This window comes from Somniosus microcephalus, chromosome 6 (genome assembly GCF_052327205.1).
Source record: "Somniosus microcephalus isolate GS21.2 chromosome 6, FLI_Smic_1.0, whole genome shotgun sequence".
Classification (NCBI taxonomy): domain Eukaryota; kingdom Metazoa; phylum Chordata; class Chondrichthyes; order Squaliformes; family Somniosidae; genus Somniosus; species Somniosus microcephalus.
This window is the reverse complement of record NC_140992.1, coordinates 220,411,404-220,436,319: the sequence shown is the minus strand read 5'-3', so window position 1 is coordinate 220,436,319 and position 24,916 is coordinate 220,411,404.

Here is a 24,916-nt window from a genome sequence, read left to right as displayed (position 1 = left end):
AGAGTCTGACCAATTCCTTAGTCAAGTTTTTCAAAGTTGTACTCCTTTCTCTTGACTTTTGCAAACCAGTCCTTTATTTACCTTCTTTACTGCAAGTAAGTGTTGCGCTGATGGTTTAGATTTATCCACTACAACTCCTTGATCTCTTTCCTGATCATTAGGCTGTACCACTATTCCACTTAACACAGGCTCTCTATTGGTTCCTTATTCTTACAATTCTTTTACACTCATTCACCTTGAAATGCATTTGTCACCCATTTCCCTGTAGCCTACAAGATCTAAATGCCTGTTCATCAGGCTGATTATGTATATGGAAAATAATAAGCTATCTGAAGACCAACCCCCTGGGAGTACCTCACCTTTTCCAGCTTGAAAAGTTCCAGCTTATGGCTACCCTTTTGTCTTCTGTTTTTAAGCTATATCTAGCCAGCACCATACTTTATCCTCCACCATGACTCTTTTGACCATTAATCTCCCATGTGAAACCTTGTCAAAAGGCTTCCGAAACCTTGTCAAAAGGTTTCAGAAAGTCTTGGCATCTTAGCTGCATTGCCCTGTTCACCGTGTCAGTAGCACCTTCAAAAGAAAACACCATAAGTATTAAGGATTTTCTATACGCTATATATAAAACATAATTGTGTATAAGGAACTCATTTACTATTTTATTGCATGTATCACACAGAGGAACTTCCCCCAACGTTGGTTAAGTGTGACCTCCTTTCCTGAATCCTTACTGTCATGTTATACTTTTCCAACTGTTCATTCACTAGGGCCTACAATTTGGGCTGCATAGTGGCTGTCTGTTTTTTGGGGAGTGGGGAGAGATTGGAGGTGTCGGTGAGGGATCGGAAGTGTCGGGGAGAGATCGGGAAGGTCGGTGGGAGATCAGTAGGGTCAGGTGGGGAGATTGGAAGGGTCGGGAGTGGATTGGAAGGGTCGGGATGAGGGGTGGAAATCGGAGGCCACAGCTGGGGAGTGCTGAGGATCGGAAGGGCCGGGTCGGAGGGAGATCGTGGCTTGGGGACATTGTGGCTCGACAGGGAGATTGGATCGCGGGGGTGGAGGATACGATCGCGGGGGGAATGGCCAATGGCGGCGGGGGGAGGGGAAACAGGTTAGCTTGGTGGGACGGGGAAGCACTCCTGCTCCTCCTGGTGCACAAGCAGTGCTAGAAAGGCACTTACCTGCTGGATCCAGCAGTCCTCACCTCCCTTTACCAGCTGGATTACCCGAGGCCTGAGAAACCCAGCCCGCCAGGGTTAAATTTATAATGGAGGTAAAATCTGAGACACGCAGCCTCATTCTAATATTTAAATGAGTGACCCACCTCCAGCAAGCTGAATGGTCGCCCGCCACCTGTCCCACCTCCGTTAGAAACAGAAGTGGCCAGGTTCGAGGCTGGCCGGGTTCGGGTTTGAGACTTTTAACATTTTAACATCCCATCTGACCCAAACCCACCCATTTTTGGGGGTTAACCTTCCCCCCAATATCTCATTACCAGATTGGCACAAATGTGTCTTGCAGCCAGCAACTGTTTGTTTTCTGCATTCTCAATAGGCTCATTTCTCTGGCTCATCCCACTGTTCCATGTGGGTGACTTCATCCTCTTTGTAAGGCAAAGTTAGCTGTACAGCAGGCATGCCATGATCCCTGATCCTATTTCATTAAATTCTCAGACCGATCCAGGCTCTTGCATTGTGCCTGCATGGTGAGAGAATGGAACCTGTTGTAGCAGCGTTTCAGTGGCATCCTGGGAAAGTGCACAATTGTCAGCAGTCATGACTGTAGATGTGCAATATCTGAGTCTTTGGACCTTGGGGAATGCGGTTCTCTGTAAAATTGCAGTGTCCTATCATGCTGCTGCAAGCTGTCCGGGGGGGGGAAGTGTATGAATTGGCTTACTGTTGCAAACAATGCATCTATGACTTGCCTGATGCATCTGCGCACAGTTGATTGGCTAATTTACTCATGTCCGGATGTTGTCAGTTGCAACCTGGAATGATCATGTTGCATAAATGCTCAAGGGGTTACAACCTTTATAGTCACTGAGAGGGCAGTGCCTATTGTGGAAGAGGGCTGTGGGTCAGGTTGCAGCAGGTGGCATAAATCACCAACAGTTTCCTTTGTTAAGTGCAGCCTTCTAATTGGTCCAGGAGTAGAAGTACTTCTGGTGCGATGAGCTACTGGTGGATGAATGCTATGCACCATGGGTGCTGCCTGACCTTGCCCTGTTGCTGTTCCTTCCTTTCCATCAAAAACTAGATACATGGGTGTACTCAAATGGAAAAAGCATTTTGACCTTTCTAGAACTGAAATGGGAATGGGGGGAATGGGATCACAGTAAAAGGCACAAAGGAAGGTGGGAAATAGTTATCATCAGTCATGAAACAAAAGTGGCTGAGAATAAGTTTGCTGGACCCTTTCTTCAACTGCCACCTTCCCCTCTAACAATCTGACAATGCTGGATGCCCATTTCATGAGAGTGATTGATGCTCAGTGTAAATGAGGTGGTAGTGATTGAAAATGGATTGTATGGCATCCTATCATTACTACCTCGTGTAAATATGCGTGCTCATTTTAGGGTGGGCACTTCCACCATCATCTGGAAGGAATAGCGGAAAATTAAGTGGATATAGAAATGGGCAGGGATTCAACATGATGGGGGTGAAATTGCTCTTGGGTGATATCGCAAAACAGGCAACAGCGAATCAGCAGCCCGATTTACATGCTGCCCTATTTCCTCTTGCACTGCAGTCAATTCACTAACGCCCATTATGCATAACCACCGAAGATCAATTTCACCCTCAATGAATCCGTGCTTCTTTTCCTTTCCCATCCCACCAGTATATCATCTGAAAAATCAGATGGTTAAAAAAAGAGAAAAATTCCAGCCATTTAGATTTGCACCAACCTTGATTGCAATCTATTTCAATCCAGCTAAGAATTTTCAAATTATTACACTCACAGACAAAGGATGGAAAAACTGATTCCAGTTTGCTACTTCCGTCATCCTCAGGCAGAGTCAATACGTTTGTACATGTCTCAGCATATTTTTGGCTTTTCTGGGCTGGCAGCTGGAGATTATTTTGATCCCTGTGGATATTTGACAGTCTCTTAGTACTGCTAATTGAGAATGGTACACAACATCAAAAACACTGCTGTATTAGAGTAATAGTTTCCAAAATACAAGTACCAGAAATACAAATAACAACCTGATAGCAGGTTCAAAAAACGTTTTCAGAATATTTAACCAACGCATTATGTAAGAAATCCCTAGGATGTACTGAGAATTATTCTTTTCACTGCAGAACAAAAGTGCTTTTTTCCAGCAATAATTTAGTGTTTTGAACTAATTCTAGTAAATTTTAAATGTGATTGAATGGCAATCCTGTAAAGCTACAAAATAAACAAATTAAAAGCTTGATAGGAGTGAAGGCATAATTATAATTATAATGGTGTACTCCAAGGAACTATCATGACAATCACAATATTCAATTTCTCCTACCCGACAACAGAAACTAGCAACCTTTGGAACAAGGCGGTCTGTCTAATAGCAGTCTGCTACATAAACCACCCAAATGGACGGTTTTCAGCCAGCACCTCGACTGGAAACCATACATTTGATGTGGTATATATAGCGATTGGTCTTGGCCAACTGTTGCTTTACTGAGTGAGGATTGGTCTCCTTCTTGGCTCTAGATGCTTGACTCTCATCTAGTGTTATACTTTTTAATTAGGATCAGCATTCAGAATACCAATCACCACTCAACTTGATGAAAACTTTGCTTGAATGCATGCCACTTTTGCATTGGCAGGTTGTTGCCAACAGCAGTTCTGAAGTTGAGAGAAACCTGGCAATGTAAATGTTTGGCATCCATGCTACCAGAGACAATAGCCCAGATTTTGCTGTCAAAATAATGGTGAGGCTAATGGCACTCACCGTTATTTAAGCAACTTCAGGCGAGAGGCAGATGCGCGGTTAAATGCCAAAACCCTAAAGTTGCTGTCCGAGTTGAGCCGCTCCGCCATTGACTTCGCGAATACGCCATCCCGCTGACTGCCTCGCCATTGAAATACATTGAATGGCGTGAAGTTGCTGTATTCGCGCGGTAGATAGGAACTAAACTCGCCACAGAAAGTTAAGTCTTGTCATCACAAGCACAAGTATCCTTTTTAGCAACGTGATAACTGTTAATTACTGCCAATCAATCACTCTGGCACTGAAAATTAACTGTTGGCAGTGTGGAGTCTGATTCCTTCAGTGCAAGGGCAAGTCTAACTAATGGCAGACTCCACTACAGCAAAATCTGACACAATATATCTATCACCAAAATAGGTGGGATTAGTTCAGATCTCCTGTGAATTCAACATTAATCAAGGGCGGCTTGATATTGTCGTGTTTTGGGCATTGCCAGATTGAATGACTGAAGCACGTGTGCTCACCTTAAAGGCCAGTCAAGTGATTTTGCTCCAGCTGGTACATGCGTACTTCACCATCCACTGCACAACATCACAAATCCCAGCATGCAGTTGCATCTTGGGACCGTTTTTGGGCTGTTGTGGAAGGCACTCTGCAATAGGAGTTACAGGGGAGAGTCATTCCGAACATGTCAGCAGTTATATTTACAGCTTCGTCCCAGGTGCCAATCCTTTTCTAGCTGGGAAACCAAATTCCACATCATTCACATTTTTTCACCAAACTATCGTTTTTTTAAAAAATGTTCCACTGTTACAATCACCATGAGCAGAAATATTCCAAGAATAATCCAGTACCTTAATTTAAAAGTAATTTGGGTATTCCGGTGAGACAGCAGATGGAGACTGCTTGATTACCACCTGCAGTGCCTGCCAAAATACTTGTACGGCAGCGAGGCCATCAAAATAATCTCTGTTTCTCTCAAATAAGAATTAACCCTGGCTTTCCCAAATTTAGAGTTTAACCTGTGAAACCTAGACATCCTTCATAACACATTGCAAAGCTATACTTGGCAGCCTAGTGGCCCTTGCCTATGGCAGCATAGAGTTCGACAACAGCACTGTAGACTAAGCCCGTGCTGCTCCCTCCTGAGGCATTAAGAATCACCTAAACCAATGGATTTCCCTCGCATCTCCATCTGCCAGAGGTGCAGCCAACAATCTTTCTGGCTGCAGGCAAACTGACCATTTTTCCCAACCATGGCTCGACAGACGTTCCCCAGGGATTGGTGAAAGTTTGACCGATGGAAAGAAAGTCGCATATCGCTATTTATAGACAAGTGCACACGCATGAGCATAAGCCCACATGGTTCTGTGACTGTTCCCTTATAGCTGTGGTCCACATCGCAAGTATGGCAGATTGTACTGTACAAGGAGCTCCAAGGCATTACAGATCCATTTCTTGAAGCAGTTCTATAATGAAAGGAAGGTATTAAGAGCTCATTTGAATCCTCCACACAAACATTGTGAAATACTGCATTGCCAAAGTTTACATTTTACCTTGACCATTATTATTTTATCTACTTCAAAAGGCTTCTTTTTCATGTAAGTGAAGTAGTAGATTTGCTATCCCTGCGGGGCCATTTTATTTTTATTAAACATTTTAATGATTTTTTTTTTACTTGGTGAAGGGAAAGAGACAATTACCATTTTTTCTCTGGTGGGTGTCACAATATTCTCCACCAGGTAAAGAAAAAAAACTGGATTTTGAGGAGAAATTTGAGTTTTGCCTGAATTTCCATTTGTTCCAGTTGTCCATTTAATGCTTATTTGGGTGAAGAAAATGTTTCTCTCAGGGTCGGAATCAAAGCAGTGGATCCAATCAACTTTCACATTAATGCAATTATCCACCATGACTTTAGCCTTTTTCCACTAATGGTTGTTATCAAAAGAACTTAGGATAGTTCATGGCATTCACTGTAATCAGTCTAACCTGTATTTTGAAATCCTCAAAATCAAGTTTTTTTTACCTGGTGGAGAATATGGTAACACCCACCGGGAAAATAACGCTAATTGTTTATTTCCCTTCACCAAGTAAAAAAAAAATTCCACCACCGTAACATCGCCTGATTCCGCTCCTGCCTCAGCTCATCTGCTGCTGAAACCCTCAACCATGCCTTTGTTACCTCTAGACTTGACTATTCCAACGCACTCCTGGCTGGCCTTCCATCTTCCACCCTCCATAAACTTAAGCTCATCCAAAGCTCTGCCGTCTGTATCCTAACTCGAACCAAGTCCCGATCACCCTTCACCCCTGTGCTCACTGACCTACATTGGCTCCCGCTTAAGCAACGCCTCGATTTTAAAATGTTCATTCTTGTTTTTGTAGTGTATGTAACTGTTCTACCTTTAAGAGAACTATTGTATGTAACCGTCCACCTTTAAGAGAACTATTTTAGGTGTGGCACTATATCTTGGCTGCTGTATACTGTAATACCGACGGTGACCACACCGTCGGTATTACAGTATACAGCAGCAACATAAGTGCTGTGTCAGGATTTATTGGGCAGATTCGCCCTGACCTTCAAATAGTAAAGTCCTGTTAAAGTTACTCTTGTAGTCTGTGTATTAATTCGCCATAATACCTACAGACTTTACAGTGGCGACGAGTTCGATCTTACCCTGCGGCAACAATACTTCCGAAGCAGTTAACGAGCGTTGAGAAGAGGCACCCGCCCTCGTCATTCTGCTGAGAGAAAACTCGAGTCTGCAGAGCAAGGAAGAAGGAAGAATTCAGACACGAAGCCTTCCATCAGCAATAGGCACTGATTGTCCCTTCTGCCACGGGGGTGAGTGAGCCAATCAGCATGAGAAGCAAGTCGGCCACGGTGACTGTGAGTAAAGGGAAAATAAAAAAATAAACGGAGGATAAGGGCGGTGAACTCGACCACGGTCGAGGGAAAGGAGCCGGACAGAAGTCGGGCCCAGAGGCGCTGAGACTGGGGCAGCGTGGAGCACGGAAGCCGCGGTACAAGCGGGCTGGGAGAAGCAACGGTGTCGTGAGACAGCTAGACCGTGACCGGCGAGAAAGGCCGGGCAGCAACCGAGGCCACGAAGCGTTGCGACCGGGATCGTAAGGCGCGGGAAGATATAAAAATAAATAAACCGCGGTGAACTCAGCCGCAGCCGGGGAGGAAAGCACCGGACTGCGAGAGGGCTGGGAGGCGCGATTGGAGTGAAAAAGGCCGGGCAGCGACCGAGGCCACGAAGCGCTGCGACCGGGATCGTAAGGCGCGGGAAGATATAAAAATAAATAAATCGCGGAGAACTCAGCCGCAGCCGGGGAGGAAAGCACCGGACTGCGAGAGGGCTGGGAGGCGCGATTGGAAGCCGCTGAGGGAGAGACAGAGCCCGAGCGAGCGGGAGAGACAGAGCCCGAGCGAGGGAGACTGAGCGAGATCCAGCCCAGCGGCTGAAACTGTTCGCCGTCAACGGGTTGTACCCAGCGCCGGTTGCCCTGCCGAGAAAAGGGAACAAGGAACACACTGAAGCCGACGCGCAGGCTGCGAACCCCGAAAGCCAGCGGTCGTCGCCCGAAGGAAAAGCTTACCCCTCCCGCCAGGGGAAGAAACGCGGGAAGCCGCCAGTAGGCGGGGAAGAAGACAGAAGCGGGAAACCGTCATTTTGAAAGTGGGCGGGGAAAGAAGACAAGCGCGGGAAACCGCCATTTTGGAAAAAAAACGTTAAAGAAATATTTCGTTGTTTCTCAGGAAGAGGGTGAAGATGCCTAAGCGTAGTAACATCAACGGTTTCGATTCCGATGTGGAAGATTGGGCCACGTATGTAGAACGCATTGAGATATATTGTAAGGTCAATAAGATAGCAAATTATGACAAAGCTCTAACCTTACTAAACTCAATGGGTGCGAAGACATACGGGTTATTGAAGCATCTTCTATCACCAGCTAAACCGGCGGATCAGTCTTTCGCTTATATTGTTGCTGTCCTGAAGGATCATTTGAACCCCGCACCGCTGATGTTAGCGGAACGATCTAAATTTTACGTGAGAACGCAACTAAAAGAGGAAAGCAATGCAGAGTACCTGGTTGAACTGCGTAGACTAGCAAAATACTGCCAGTTTGGGGTAAATCTGTCAGAGGCACTGAGAGACAAGTTCGTGTGCGGAATGTCGAAGGAAGGAATACAAAAACGACTGCTCGAAGAGAACGATCTTACACTTGAGAAGGCTGTCCTTATTGCAGCATCGCACGAAGCCGCAGCGAGAGGCACGGCGGAAATGCAGCGGAAGACAGCGGTACTCAGTATGGATCAAATGACTTCAGGTACAACGAAATGCTATCGTTGTGGGAAGACAACACACGATCAGAACCAATGCTGGTTTAAAAACCAGGAATGTAGGAAATGTGGCAAGCCTGGTCACATAGCTAAAGTATGCCGGTCAGGAAAGAAGACCAGCAATAATAAGTCACCACAGAAGAAGTACAGAAAGGTACATAAGGTGACTGGGAAGAGTACAGATGAACAGAATTCGGATTCAGACTCCAACAGCAAGGAACTGGGTAGTCTGAGGATTCACAATGTGAGTAAAGAAGCTGACCGACAAACTATCTGGGTCACACTACAGATTGCAAAAGTCCAAGTGAAAATGGAAGTGGACACCGGATCGGCGTTGATGGTCATGAATAAGCAAGATTACAAAAAGTTGTTCAAACATATTCCCCTACGGGATACGGAGATAGTATTGCAGACATACACGGGGCATAAAGTATACCCCATCGGAAAGATAAAAGTCAAGGTGAGACACAAGGGCAAAGATCACCGAGGAATGGACATGTATGTGCTACCCGAGGGAGGTCCACCACTTCTGGGACGGGAGTGGATCAGGAAAATAAAGATAGACTGGCACTCACTAAACACAATGACGGTAGATTCCGGAAAGGAAGATGTCAAACCTGAACGGTTGTCCAGAATATTGGACGAAGCTAAAGAGGTATTTCAGCAAGGACTGGGAACACTGAGAGGAATTAAGGCAAAAATCAAGATTGCGGAACATGCAAGCCCAAAATTTTTCAAAGCCAGATCGGTACCTTACGCGATACGACCTGCTGTGGAGGCAGAACTGGAAGAGCTTGAACGTTCAGGGGTACTGTCTAAGGTGGACTGGAGTGAGTGGGCCACGCCCATTGTTCCCGTCATGAAGTCTTCATCAAGTAACAAGCCAGGGGGACCGGGAAAGGTCCGCATCTGCGGAGACTTCAAGATCACAGTTAATCCGGTGCTTCACACGGTACAATACCCGCTTCCGCGGATTGAGGATATCTTTGCTTCATTGTCTGGCGGGAGACACTTCACCAAGATAGACCTGGCACAAGCATACTTACAAATGGAAGTCGAGGAAGAGTCGCGCCAGTATCTCACAATCAACACACACAGAGGCTTGTATCGTTATAATAGACTGGTTTTTGGAGTAGCTTCGGCTCCAGCAATTTGGCAGAGGGCCATGGAGCAGGTCTTACAGGGGATTCCAAGCACTCAGTGTTACTTGGACGATATCCTGATTACAGGAGAGGACGAGGAGGAACACCTCGCAAATTTGAAACTGGTGCTCACCAGGTTGAAGGAATATGGCCTTCGAGTTAATCGCCAGAAATGTGAGTTCTTCCAGAAACGGATCTCGTACTGCGGTCATGTCATTGACCAAGAGGGGCTGCACAAGTCACCTGACAAGATAGAAGCTGTCGTGGAGGCCCCCGCTCCGGAAAATGTATCACAGTTGAGATCGTTTCTGGGGTTGATTAATTATTACCACAAGTTTCTGCCAAATCTATCCATGGTGCTGCATCCGCTGAATGCTCTGTTGCGGAAAGAAGTACCATGGAAGTGGAGCGAGGACTGTAAGAAGGCCTTTCGCAGAAGCAAGGCGTTGATTACCTCTGAGGAAGTGTTGGCTCATTTTAACCCAACGTTACCTCTTCGTCTAGCTTGTGATGCTTCCCCTTATGGAATTGGAGCAGTACTTTCACACAAGTTACCAAATGGCTCGGAAAGGCCAGTCGCATTTGCGTCCCGATCATTGACCTCCGCTGAACGAAATTATGCTCAGATAGATAGGGAGGCCCTCAGCCTTGTGTGGGGAGTAAAGAAATTCAATCATTACCTGCAGGGCAAGAAGTTCACATTACTGACAGATCACCAGCCGTTGGTGTCCATATTCAACCCTAACAAGGCCGTTTCCACTATGACAGCGCAAAGGCTACAGAGGTGGTCCGTGTTACTTGGGGCACACCAATATGACATCGAATACAAAAGGTCCAAACAGCATGGAAATGCTGATGGGTTATCGCGCCTACCGTTGCCAGTAGTAGAAGAGGCGGCTACAGGGGACCCGGTAGAGATGTTCCACTCATCCATAGTGGAATGTCTACCAGTAACAAATTCGATGATCGAAAATGAAACAAGAAATGATCTGACTCTCTCACGAGTCTACGATTTAACGGTGGAGGGATGGCCAGCACATGGCGAACCAACGCTGCCCGCATTTTCGCAAAGAAAAGAACAGCTGTCAGTGTGCCGAGGAACTTTGATGTGTGGATCTAGAGTGGTGATTCCACCCAAACTTCAGCATAAGGTGCTAAAGGAGCTTCACGAGGGGCATCTGGGTGGAGTGAAAATGAAGAACCTAGCAAGAGCGTTTGTGTGGTGGCCAGGTATTGATGGAGACATCGAAGAAATAACCAAGAGCTGTCTAGGATGCCAGAAGGTCCAAAACGCGCCACCACAAGCTCCTCTGCATCCATGGGAGTGGCCCTCATCTCCTTGGCAAAGGGTACACGTCGGCTTTGCTGGTCCATTTATGGACTCAATGTTTCTAATCGCGGTGGATGCACACTCCAAGTGGCCGGAGGTAATAAAGATGTCCTCCACCACCACGGAAAAAACCATCACAGTATTACGGACCATATTTGCTAGGAATGGCCTGCCGGAACAGATCTGTTCTGATAATGGACCGCAATTTGTGTCCGAAGAATTCAGGAAGTTCTTAAAAAGGAATGGGGTCAAGCACTACACGTCAGCCCCATACCATCCCGCCACCAATGGATTAGCTGAAAGGTTTGTCCAGACCTTCAAGAAGGCCATAAAGGCCATGGGTAATGAAGACATCAACCTACAACATAAGGTAGATAACTTCTTGTTGGCGTACAGGAATGCAACACATGCGGTCACAAACCAAACTCCCGCCATGATGTTTTTCAATAGAAGACTAAGATGCCGGCTGGATTTGATTAAGCCAAACGTCAGAAGGAACGTAGAGAACCGGCAATTTCAGGGCATGAATGAAAGGCCAACTCGATCCTTTCAGCTAGGTCAACAAGTTTTGGCCCGGGACTACCGTACCGAGAAATGGCAGCCTGGAACTATTGGGAAAAGGCTAGGGCCGCTGATGTATACCGTGGACATTGGTGACAGCATCATAAGGCGACATGTTGACCAGATCATAGGGTCATCCACAAAGGACCAACCTACTCCACAACCTTACACGGCTAATGTTGAAGCAGAGATACCCAGAGCACCTACCTCCGATCTGGTAATACTAGAATCAGATGAACCTGACACTGTCCTTCAAGCCGAATCAACCTTGCCAGAAGAACCTACTACCCCGCCGAAAACTACTACACCACCGAGGCGTTATCCGGACAGAGTCAGGAAGCCTCCAGAGAGACTGAATCTGTGAACTGTTTTGCATAAGTTGTATATATGTTATGATGTTATGTTAATGGGGGAATAAGTATGTTGTAAGCTAAAAAGGGAGGATTGCAGTGTATGTAACTGTTCTACCTTTAAGAGAACTATTGTATGTAACCGTCCACCTTTAAGAGAACTATTTTAGGTGTGGCACTACTTTATCTTGGCTGCTGTATACTGTAATACCGACGGTGACCACACCGGTATATAAGTGCTGTGTCAGGATTTATTGGGCAGATTCGCCCTGACCTTCGAATAGTAAAGTCCTGTTAAAGTTACTCTTGTAGTCTGTGTATTAATTCGCCATAATACCTACAGACTTTACAGTTTTCCTCCATGGCCTCACCCCTCCCTATCTCTATAGCCTCCTCCAGCCCTACAACACTCCGAGATATCTGCGCTCCTCTAATTCTGACCTCTTGAGCATTCACGATTTTAATCGATCCACCATTGGTGGCCATGCCTTCAGCTGTCTATGCCCTAAGCTCTGGAATTCCCTCCCTAAACCTCTCCGCTTCTCTACCTCTCATTCCTACTTTAAGATGCTCCTTAAAGCCTACCTCTTTGACCAGCTTTTAGTCATCTGCCCTAATATCTCCTTATGTGGCTCAGGGTCAAATTTTGTTTGCTAATGCCCCTGTGAAGTGCCTGGGGATGTTTTACTATGTTAAAGGCGCTATATAAATGCAAGTAGTTGTTAAATGAATTACACTATTCAAATTTAACATCTTTACCATGCAAGGGAACCACATAACATACTTAAATGACGCATAAATGTGAAAATGGTTGGAAAACATGGCTAAAGGCCATACTTCAACAAAAAAACAAAAAGAATGCTACAAATTCCCGCACAAAAAAAACAAACCTCTATCATGCAGCACTGCCTTGCTATCCATGCAACCAATCGATGCTGAAACATAGGCCATTTCAACAGGAAGAGGAACATTCGCACTGTAATCTAAAAGATGGCTTATAACTGTTGAAAGAAAATCAATAACAAAAACGACAAAGATGTAAATTGGAACACATGCAGAAAGATCAACATTATACCGTCTGGCTACAAATCAAGAATATTATGGAGATGGCCAAAGAAAATCATTGCTCATATGTTCCTTCTTTAAAACTGTTGCTGGATCTAGTAAGCAATAAAATAATTTCCACATCATTTATAAACGCATATTGCAAAGTTTATATAGTAAGCTTATATGCATACTGGCAACATGTCGTGAAATCTTGCAGATCATAACATCCTGTTACCTCAGTCAGTTGTGTGCCAAGAACATCATTTAAGTACTTGTTCTTGGTCTTATGCAAAATCTGCATTACTGTAGATATGAAAAAGTCCATGGCAAGTTTGCAATCTAATGTTATTTCTTACATAAGAACATAAGAACATAAGAAATAGGAGCAGGAGTAGGCCAATCGGCCCCTCGAGCCTGCTTCACCATTCAATAAGATCATGGCTGATCTGATCCTAACCGCCAATCTACTATCACTCTCCATCCCACCCGAACCCATGTGATCTCCCAGGAGAGGCGAAGAACCAGATAAAAAACCCAATGGCCAATTTGGGAGAAAAAATCTGGGAAATTCCTCTCCGACCCATCTAGGCGGTCGAAACTCGTCCAGGAGATCACTCTGTCCCTGTATTTCCTACAGTACTTACCTTCTGTAAAAGGTGATCTCCACCCCAGCCAGGAACAGGCCCAATTTACTCTTGAAGGACACCTAGCTGGCAGCCTGTTCGATGTCTCCACTAATCCCTGTGAATAGAACCATCTCCTGAAATCTAACACAGAATTAGAACACAAGAAGTAGGAGCAGGACCAGGCTACACAGCCCCTGGGCCCGCTCCGCTACCCACAGGGCCATGACCGTTCCGAACCTAGACTCATGTCCAATTTCCTGCCCGCTCCCCGTAACCCCTAATTCCCTTTACTTCTAGGAAACTGTCTATTTCTGTTTTAAATTTATTTAATGATGTAGCTTCCACAGCTTTCTGGGGCAGCAAATTCTACAGACCTACTACCCTCTGAGTGAAGAAGTTTCTCCTCATCTCAGTTTTGAAAGAGCAGCCCCTTATTCTAAGATTATGCCCCCTAGTTCTAGTTTCACCCATCATTGGGAGCATCCTCACCGCATCCACCCGATCAAGCCCCTTCACAATCTGATATGTTTCAATAAGATCGCCTCTCATTCTTCTGAACTCCAATGAGTAGAGTCCCAATCTACTCAACCTCTCCTCATATGTCCACCCCCTCATCCCCGGGATTAACCGAGTGAACCTTCTTTGTACTGACTCGAGAGCAAGTATGTCTTTTCTTAAGTATGGACACCAAAACTGTATGCAGTATTCCAGGTGTGGTCTCACCAATACCTTGTACAACTGCAGCAATACCTCCCTGTTTTTATATTCTATCCCCCTAGCAATAAAAGCCAACATTCCATTGGCCTTCTTGATCACTTGCTGCACCTGCATACTAACTTTTTGAGTTTCGTGCACCAGGACCCCCAGATCCCTTTGTACTACAGTACTTTCCAGTTTCTTGTAATTAAGATAATAACTTGCTCTATGATTTTTCCTGCCAAAGTGCATAACCTCACACTTTCCAGTATTGTATTCCATCTGCCAAATCTCTGCCCACTTACTTAGCCTGTCTATGTCCCTTTGCAGGTTTTTTATGTCCTCCTCACTCACTACTTTCCCTCCCATCTTTTTATCATCTGCAAACTTTGATATGTTGCACTCGGTCCCCTCCTCCAAATCGTTAATATAGATTGTAAAGAGTTGGGGACCCAGCACTGACCCCTGCGGAACACCACTAGTTACTGATTGCCAGTCTGAGAATGAACCATTTATCCCAACTCTCTGCTTTCTGTTAGATAGCCAATCCTTCACCCATGCCAGAATATTACCCCCAATCCTGTGATTTTTTATCTTGAGCAATAATCTTTTGTGTGGCACCTTGTCAAATGCCTTTTGGAAGTCTAAATACACTACGTCCACTTGTTCCCCTTTATCCACCCTGTATGTTACTTCCTCAAAGAACTCAAGCAAATTTGTCAAACATGACTTCCCCTTCATAAAACCATGCTGACTTTGTCCAAATATCCCGTTACTGTCTCCTTAATAATGAACTCTAAAATTTTACCAACCACAGATGTTAGGCTAACAGGTCTATAGTTTCCAGCCTTCTGCCTACTACCCTTTTTAAATAAGGGTGTTACATTAGCAGTTTTCCAATCTGCCGGGACCTTTGCTGAGTCCAGGGAGTTTTGGAAAATTATTACCAATGCATCCACAATCCCTACCGCCACTTCCCTCAAGACCCTAGGATGTAAGCCATCAGGTCCAGGGGATTTATCCACCTTGAGTCCCATTATTTTACCGAGTACCACTTCCTTAGTGATTTTAATCGTATTTAGCTCCTCCCCCCCCAGAGCCCACTGTTTGTCCAGTGTTAGGATATTCTTAGTGTCCTCTACCGTAAAGACTGATACAAAATATTTGTTCAGCGTTTTTGCCATCGCCATGTTTCCCACCATAAATTTCCCGGTCTCATCCTCTAAGGAACCAACATTTACTTTAGCCACCCTTTTTCTTTTTATATAACTATAGAAACTTTTGCTATCTCTTTTTATATTTTTTGCAAATTTACTTTCATAATCTATCTTCCCTTTCTTAATCAATCTTTTAGTTATGTTTTGCTGTCTTTTAAAGACTTCCCAATCTTCTATCCTCCCACTAGATTTGGCTACCTTATATGCCCTTGTTTTTAGTCGGATACTATCCTTAATTACTTTACTTAGCCACGGATGGCTATCTTTTCTTTTATACCCTTTTTTCCTCAGTGGAATATATTTTTTTGGAAGTTGTAAAATAACTCCTTAAATGTACACCACTGCTCATGTACCAGATGGGAGCACCTACTACCTGTACCACTGAACAGATGCCGTAAGCCTACCCTGAGTTCCAAGATGCAAGTCAGAGGGCCATGTAAAGAACACCAGAAAATATATCAGTCAGAGGGGACAGTTGCTGAGCCTTCTACACTTCTGCCTTTCACCCTATTCATCCAGGAAGTGGCAATTTGGCAACTGTGGTGTAGTCCAAAATATGGGTGCCACTGTGTAATCTACCCTGATGCATAGTGATGGTAACAGTGCCAGCTGTGGCTCAGTTGGTAGCACTCTCAACTGAGGCAGAAGGTTGTGTGTTCAAGTCCCACTCCAGAGACATGTGCACAAAATCCTGGCTGACACTCTGAGTACTGAGGGAGAGCTGCACTGTTGGAGGTGCCGTCTTTCAGATGAGATGTTAAACCGAGGCCCCATTTGCACTCTCAGGTGGACGTAAAAGATCCCATGGCACTATTTTGAAGTAGAGCACGGGAGTTCTCCCTGGTGTCCTGAATAATATTTATCCCTCCACCATCATTGCTAAAACAGGCTAGCTGGTCATTATCACATTGCTGTTTGTGGGGCCTTTCGTGTGTGAAAATTGGCTGCCGTGTTTCCTATACTACAATTATGACTACACTTCAAAAGTACTTCATTGGCTGTAAAGCACGTTGGGACGTCCTGAGGTTGTGAAAGTCCTTTATTTCTTTTACTCTATATCATTACACACTTAAGGTGGACTCAGTTGAGACTTGAATAATATGCTTGCCACATTGGTGAGAAACCAACAGCCTACCAGCACATAGTCCAGGGATATTGCTGTTCTCAGCCCCAATGAGCCACGAAAGTGATTCTACAGGGTGTGAGACGAGCAGCAATTTCCTTCATCTGGGCATTGTATCCACCCTCATTCCTGAATATCACTCCATGAAGATTCCTGCAAGTAATGGGCCCTGTCAAAGTTCCTACAGATTTTAAAAAAAATCAGAATGCAACATACATATATTTTCAGTGTAAAAATGTCTTGCATCAAATACAATTAACATTGCCTTACCTCAATACTGGAGATTGTAGATCTCTTTGTGGTTTTTGTAATGCAATGAAAATATTTAATTACGAAACTTTGTGGAAAAGAATGCAACAATTTTAGATATGCATGTACATTGAATATCCAAGAAAACTGTTCAGTAAAGTCAACTGCAAATTGTGTATATTCTGAGGAGAGAATATACTATGGGCTGGATTTTGTCATGGGGCGGGCTGGGGTCGTGTCATCCACTTTTCATGTTATCCACCCGATTCCAAATTGATGTGGGAGATTGATGCGATTTTCACATAATTGGGCAATTGAGTTCCAGCGTGTGGGAACCCATGGCCCAATTCGTTTTTTCAGTCTGAAACTCGCCTCCGATGATGTCATCATTGCTGCTGCATTTAAGGTCTGCAAGAAGCCTTGCCTCTTCTGCAGACTGCCAACCTTTTGGCCTTTGCAGTGAGAGGGACCTAGAGGCAGAATGAGCAGCGGGAGACCTAAGTCTGCTCCCAGATTTGATGTCGTTGCCCTGCAAGCTTTGGTGGAAGGAGCAAGAGCTAGTAAGGAGGTGCTCTTCCCTTCTTCAGGGAGGAAGAAGCCTCCCCAGCAGACGAAGGCTGTGTGGGTCCAGGTGGCCCAGGAGGTCAACTCGTTGTCCCTCATCCGCAGAACCTGGCTTCAGTGCAGGAAGAGGTTTCATGACCTTCTGCGCACTGGAAAAGTGAGTGTGACTTTGCCATCACCCTCAATCTGATTCCCATTGCCTCTCCTCACCAGCACTCAGCTTTACATAGAAACATAGAAACATAGAAGATAGGAGCAGGCCATTCGGCCCTTCGAGCCTGCTCCGCCATTCAACGAGATCATGGCTGATCATCCAAACCCTAGCACCCGGTCCCTACACCGACAGCCATCCCACCCAAGCCCTATCCCCGTAACCCCGTAACCCCACGTATTTAATCCCCCCTAACACTAAGGGTCAATTTTTATCATGGCCAATCAACCTAACCTGCACATCTTTGGACTGTGGGAGGAAACTGGAGCACCCGGAGATAACCCACGCAATCACAGGGAGAATGTGCAAACTCCACACAGACAGTCACCCGAGGCCGGATTTGAACCCGGGTCCCTGGCGCTGTGAGGCAACAGTGCTAACCACTATGCCACCGTGCAACCTCTTCCTCCACATCCCACTTGACACTGACATCCATGCACCCTTACCCATTCCCTCTCTCTCTATGGTCACATTCACCTACCTATTCAACTATGCAGCCCTCACACTCCCTATCACTGTGATGCTATGAAAACAACTTACAAAACACAGGGAGGGCCCTTGGTCTTGCCAACTCACTCCATCTTTGTCTCCTTCTAAGCATCTATGCTATGCATTCTCTACACTCACTCCTTCATTCTCACTCAAACTCCACTTGTCTCCCTCATTGCAGGAAAAGAGAGCTCACAATAAGAGGGAAAGAGTGAGGACAGGAGGAGGGCCACCCTCAGTAGCCCAGCTCACCCCTTGGGAGGAGGCGGTCCTGGAGATCGTGGGACTCGAGGACGATGCGCAAGTGGGGGACGGACAGACGGGTGCATCAGAGAAAGCTGGTGCCAGAATAGTTTTTCAACTCTCTCATTGACATTGCATGAGTCACTGATAATGATTCTGAAGCTCTAACAGATGGACTTATGATCATCTGCAATATGCAATGTGCATGTAACCTTGGCCTCACATCTGATTCTTTCCTTTACTCCCCCACAGGACTATCGCAAGCACTAGTCCCCACTATCCAGGAGGAAGAGCATGAGTCTCCAGACTCCTCAGAGGAAGCTGCAACCTCTGAGGGCGCAGCGTCAGCAGAATTCAGCCAACCCAGCACCAGCACAGACACTCACACCTTGGTGGGACAATCGCGAGATAGATTAGTGTTGTCACCTTGTGTATCACAGCTCACAAGTGGGCATCAGCAGATTGTGGAGACAGGGACAGCGGTGGAGAGTCCTAGTCGGAGGACGCAGGACTCTCCCAGCTCGGCTCAGCTGCATGTCGACCCTCTGCCTCTGGGTCCATCCAGAAGAACAGCGGTGCTGCAACTCCAGGAACAGGTGCAGGAGTCTCTGGCAGGCTTTGTCTCCAGGGTCGCTGCAAGTATGGAGTGAATGGAGGAGTCCATCGCAAACATGAGCAGAGCCTTTGTGGAGCCTCTGGCACGTGAATGGAGCACCATGGAAAGGATGGCAACCTCCGTGGAAAGGATGGCTACAGTAGACGAGAGGATGGCTACTTACATGGAGGAACTAAGTCACCAGAGTGTAGAAAACATGGTGAGTGTTCAGAATAGACTGACATCTCTGGAGGAGCGATGGTCAGCTATTGAACAGAGAAACCAGACCTTCATGGAAGCCCTTCTGAGTAGGACTGCCAGTGCAGATACGGGTCCCCATGGCCCCCCTGATGTGCAGCAAGGTGCTCTCAAGCCACTTGCAAGCGCTGAGGTGGACCTGACCCATGAGAGGGATGTTGGTGGCAGAGAACAAGGAAATGGGGGCTCCTCTCCAAGCGCTCACACTTCCATGCCACTGCCAAGTCCTCGGTCAGAGCCCCACCAGAGACCCCACCCAACTGAGATCGGCGTCTCAACCCCTGCACAGCCGCAGGAGCAGCAGACTGTTGCCGAGCTCTCACAGGTTCACAACCCCAAAGGACGCCCGCCAAAGCTGTTGAGACAGAAGCAGCAAGAAAGTGAGCAAGGGGCCTCCACATCTGCTGAAGCCACAGGGGAAGCACCACGTAGGAGCACGCGTAAGAGAAAGATACTGCACAAATAGTCACAAGGGTAGTCACTTGGGTGAAATGTTGTGTTTATTTTTTAAATGCCATCAGTTGGTTATTGTAAATAAAAATTGTGATGGCAACTGTTGCAGTTGTGGGGTGTCATTTCGCAAATGGGACTTCCACATTGAGGGCTTAGGATTACTTGCAATTGTCAGTATGGTGGTCAGAGTGCTAGGAATCCATTAGTTCTTGGCCATTGTCGATGCTCTGGTAAGAAGCTGCAAGGCAAAATGCTTGATTGGCTAGGCTAAGCAAATCTGGCCAAGATGAGTGTGTTCCTTGCATCCTGGGCAGCAATGTGGTCGCGCGCTGGTGCCTCTGGCCTGTGCAGCTTCAGGTGGGTGAGCAGCAGCTTGGCGCTCCTGTTGCTGCTGCTGCTGTTGGTGGTGCTGTTGTTCATGGTTCTGCTGCTGCCGCGGCTGGTCTTCATCCGAGTCTGATGTCCAGGAGGAAAGGAAATAAATGGTTCCCATGCTTCTGGTATATACCTCAGTTGAGGAAGTGCTCAGTCAAGGTGGCGAGAGGGGTTTCCCAGGAGGTCACACTGAAGATGGGTGTCAGGCTCCAAACTTCCACAGCTATGGTTATGCCTGCTAAACATTCCCCCAGACCTGAGACAACAAAGTCCTGCCACCTACAAATGATGACTGATCAAATCTCCTTTTTAATGGTGGAGCTGCAGCTGATAGTCAGCAATCCAATTGTGCTACCGCCCGATTTCACCGTCGTGTTTCAGAGGAGGCGTGCATCACGTGGGAAAAGGGTTAAAATCGGAAAGGCCTCTCAAAATGGGATTATAGAGGCAATTCAGTGGTTGTTAAGGGCCTTAAGGGCCTATCCCGCCTCTTGGAGGTGGGACGGAGACGGGATCAGAAACCACGCATTTGGGAAAATTGCTTGGAGGCGGGATGGAGGTGGGGTCGGTCCCGCCCACCACTTTTTGCAATTTTAATACCCCACACACCTCCATTCCCGCCTCCTCGGGCCTGGCAAAATCGAGGCCTATGTGTCAGAGTTTACAGGGTCAGTGGGAGGACACCTAATTTGTGTGGGGTAGGCAGGTGCATCTCCGACACTCATCTGTACCATGCAACCAGAAAATCCAATGCCTTTCTTCGGGGGTCCAGCCCACTTCCTTGACCTGGAGCTCACTGGTGGGGCCCACTGAGATCCAGCTGGAGGCTGGCATGTCTCAACTTGGCGGACCGACTTCCAGATACGTCATGTACTGATTCAGCCACACAGGTGGGAATTCTTGGCTTATGGAGCTCCAAGGTCCAAACTCCTGACATATGTTTGCCGGGCAGAGTTTTCATCCCTTAGAAGGTGGGTCGGAGATTCCTGAAACATCAGAGATTCGGTGCAACCCCTAAAGATTTTCAGGGCCAAACTAATATCAGCTGTTTAGTGCAAACAGCTTTAAAAAAAAACAAAGTCACTTGTATGTCCGCTGTCTTCATTTCTCATTCTCCATGCCAATTTTTAATTCTGTTACCCTATTCATATTGTAGCAGATTGGTTTTTATCCTCCAAAGTAAAGTTGACAAAGTTATTAAAGAATCTTCCACTGCCTAATATCCATTGCGGGTGCTATGGAAATGATATCATAAAATAGAAGATACAGCACAGAAGGAGGTCATTCGGCCCATTGTGCCTGTGCCTATGCCAGCTCTTTGAAAGAGCTATCCAATTAGTTCCACTCCCCGCTCGTTCCCTGAAAGTATTTATCCAATTCCCTTTTGAAAGTTACTATTGAATTTGCTCCCACCACCCTTTCAGGCAGTGCATTTCAGATCATAATAAATCGCTGTGTTAGAAAATGTTTCCCGGTGTCGCCTCTGGTTCATAGAAGATAGGAGCAGGAGTAGGCCATTCGGCCCCTCGAGCCTGCTCCGTTCTTTTGCCTATCACCTTAAATCTGTGTCCTCTGGTTACCAACCCTTCTGCCACTGGAAAGAGTTGCTCCTTATTTACTCTATCAAAATCATTCATGATTTTGAACACCTCTGTCAAATTTCTTCTTAACCTTCTCTGCTCTAAAGAGAACCCCAATTTCTCCAGTCTCTCCACATAACTGAAGTCCCTCATTGAACACAATACTCCAGCTGAGGCCTAACCAGTGTTTTATAAAGGTTTAGCATAACTTCCTTACTTTTGTACTCTATGGGGGAAAAATGTGTCCCCTTAGCACCTCCCGTTAGCGCCAGTAGATGGCGCTAATGGGGCGCTAGACAAGTATCACTGGGGCGAGGCGAATCCAGCGTCGCACACCAAATCTGCCCCCCCCCACCCCCTGTAGAGCCGTCGGTAAGAGGTATCGCTGGGAACGTCAACACCAGGTAGATCATGACATCACTGACCACCCAATTTGCAAAATTGATTATTGCCACTTACCTCACTGCCTGGAGTAAACACTGACAAGGAGAGCTGGCATGCAGCACCAGGAAGCTGGTTTCAGGGACATTATTTAAATGGATCATTAGTAATCACTCACAGCTGTCAGGTTAGTGCAGTTTCAGTGTTTTTTTGTTAGTTTCACCCACTGCAACAGTTTCATTCAGTAATTTCAAGGTTCTTTTCTATCAGGGCCTTCTGGCAATTAAAAGGTAGTTACATTTACTCTTCAAAGATTCAAACTGCTACACTTGGTAACATTAATGGGGGACTGTACTGGCATGCCACCTTGCCCTCCAGGATCTACGGTGGAGGGAGCGTAGGCAGTGAGAAATACTGGAACATGTGCTCAAATAGATGAGGAGGGACATCAGGGCCCTCACCAGGAGGCCTTACCCTCTAAGGATATTCAGAGAGCACTTCTCCTACCTACAATTAAGCAAGGAGCAGTGTATTAGACGGCTCCACCTCACTAAGGAGATGGTTACTGTAAGATATCGTGAAGTGGAAGAAAAAACTTGAGACAAAAAAGTCTTTTCAGACTGGTGTTAGAATAATTGGATAAATGTTTAGAATTTGCTGATGTTCTTGGTTCCCTACGGATGTTATAACATTCTGCCTCGCTGTCTGTTGTTTGTGTACTGGAAAGGTTGTTGACTGTATCTTTGATAATCTACCCTAGGCCCACCCCTAAAAAGGAAGTAAAAGAGATATCTAAAGCGCTTTTAGCACAGATGGTGAAGGTAAGGGAAGAACTGTTCATGCACGCCAGCCATCTGTCCAATCAGTACCGATACCAGCTGCTTGTCACGGTCGTATGTCTACTATGTCTATCTTGATTGCGTGCTGTACTTGATTTAAACTGCCACTCATTAATAAAATGCCTTACAACTCCTAAGATCCTTTGGATAATCTGTGTGTGACCTGTGATCCAAAATCTTACAGTGGTGTCAGAAGTGGAATCACAGAGTTGGGAGTTGTAAGGTTCCAGTTGTGGGGACCGGAGGAACTTGGTCACACGTGATCGTCGCTTAAGACTAAGTAGAAGACTCCCTGAAAGAGGGGAGAGAGAGAAAGTGAGGTAAGGCTAAAAGCAGAAATACAATGGTGTTGGCATATCACTGGGAACAGTTGATAGATAGCCTGAAGGAGGTGAAGCATAAAGTGCAGGAGAGCAAGGGGGGAAATAGAGAAGGGAAAAAATCTAAGTTGCAGGCTAACCAATCTGAAAACTCAACAAAGGGAAAAAACAGGGATTTGGTGAGCCAGGAAAAGCTGTTGAGACGCCAACTAAAAAGAAGGAAAAAAAAGAGAAACTTAAAGTTTTATCAACATGGAAGTTATTAACATCTATTCCAAGACAAATAAAACACAAGGGGGGGGAAATTCGGTATCACCCCGTTCGGGGCGTAATTATTGGCCGGGCGCAAAGTTTAGCGCCTGGCGCTAATTATCGCCTCCGACTGCAAACTTGACTTCTATCGTCCCTGGAGGTGATTGGAGCGCAAAATCAGGTGCTACACACCTCTCTTAAGGCGGCAACACTGAGGAGCGAGGCACTAACTCAGAGCGCTGGCGAAGCTCATGTGATGTCAGTCAGCAATGAAACACAGATACACTGGCGCCAGCCAGTTCTTAAAGGGGAATGGTCGATCTTGTTTTCCATCCACACACTGCTCATTGCAGCCTTGAATCTCGGCCTGGAGAGACCTGTACATCAAACCTGCTGGAAAGAACAATGGAGAGGCCAAGGGAAAGAGCTCAGAGTGTAGCCTCCATAAGTCTCTTCTAAATCGATGCAAGGAATGTCAAATCATCAAAATGAACCTGCAAAGTGCTGCTCAATACCCAAAACTCCTTCACACAGTGTTGAATCTCTCCAGAAGCCTCTCTCTCTCTTTCTCTCAGAATGCATGGTGCAAAAACATCGTCGACAAAAAAAGGCAGGAAGCGGTCACCTTTAAATAGCACTCCCCCAGTCCCTTCACAACTACAAAATGCTCCCCTCAACCTGTCGTTGCTAGCGGCAAAGGGTAAGGCAAGGGGTGCCACTTAATATCCGGTCCGGGGTGCTACCGGGGCGTTGCTCGCTCGACTGACGTCATGATCTGCAGGCACAGGAGATCGTGGTGGTAGTGTTTAGCGCTGCCGCAAAATGTCTGCTCAATTTCGCAAGCGGCGCAAACATCGCCACGCCCAGGTGTTAGTTGCTTTACGCCCTTCTTAGGGTGCTAACAGGAGGCAAAAAGCAACCAAATATTTCTCCCAAGATTTACTGAGTGAAAAGAACCTTAAAGGATGCTGGAATTTAAAGTGTGGAAGTTTTCCTGACTATGAGGCCTAGAAATTCAGTTGTTTGCGCCAGCCGCTAGCGCCTTAGGAGGAGGAGATGTGGGGCGCTAGGCGGCTAGCGGCCGGGTGCAGCGCGATCTGCGCCTCTCCCCAACTTCAGTAAAGATTTAGCAGCGGCGCAAAGCCTTTGCGCGCGCTCAGCTGCGCGCGCAGATCCTGACGTCATTTCATCGTGCAACGCCCTTTGTGCGCCCCGAACCGGAAATTCAGTGGTGCCGCCCTTCTTTGCGCCTGGCGCCCCCAGCGACTGGTAGAGGGGAATGGTTCCCAGTCGCTGCGGGGCGCGGGGTGTGCTATTTAAAGGGGACTCCTCCTGCAGTATAAGTGGCAGCCATTTTGTGCCAATCCCTCTGTGTGAGAGACGGATATTTGGAGAGAGACAAAGGCAGAGAGCTTTCTGCTTTGACTCAGCACTTGCACAGGTACTTGTGGCTTCAGGCCAGAGCTTTGCACTTGGATTTCACTTTCAGTGCCATAGCCTTGAGTCGCCACATATAATGGAGGCTGCAATGGGTGGAAACATTGGCTTTCTGCATTGCATTCAAAGGGATCAGAGACGCCGTGAGAGAGTGCCAGTCATGGCCAGATGGAGATTGGCCAACAGGCGTCAGCACAGGAGGCCTTACCCACCCAGGGTATACCGCCAGCAGTTCTCATATCTGAACATGTCTGAGGAGCAGTGTGTTCGGAGGATGCGATTCAGAAGGGAGGTGGTCACTGAGATCT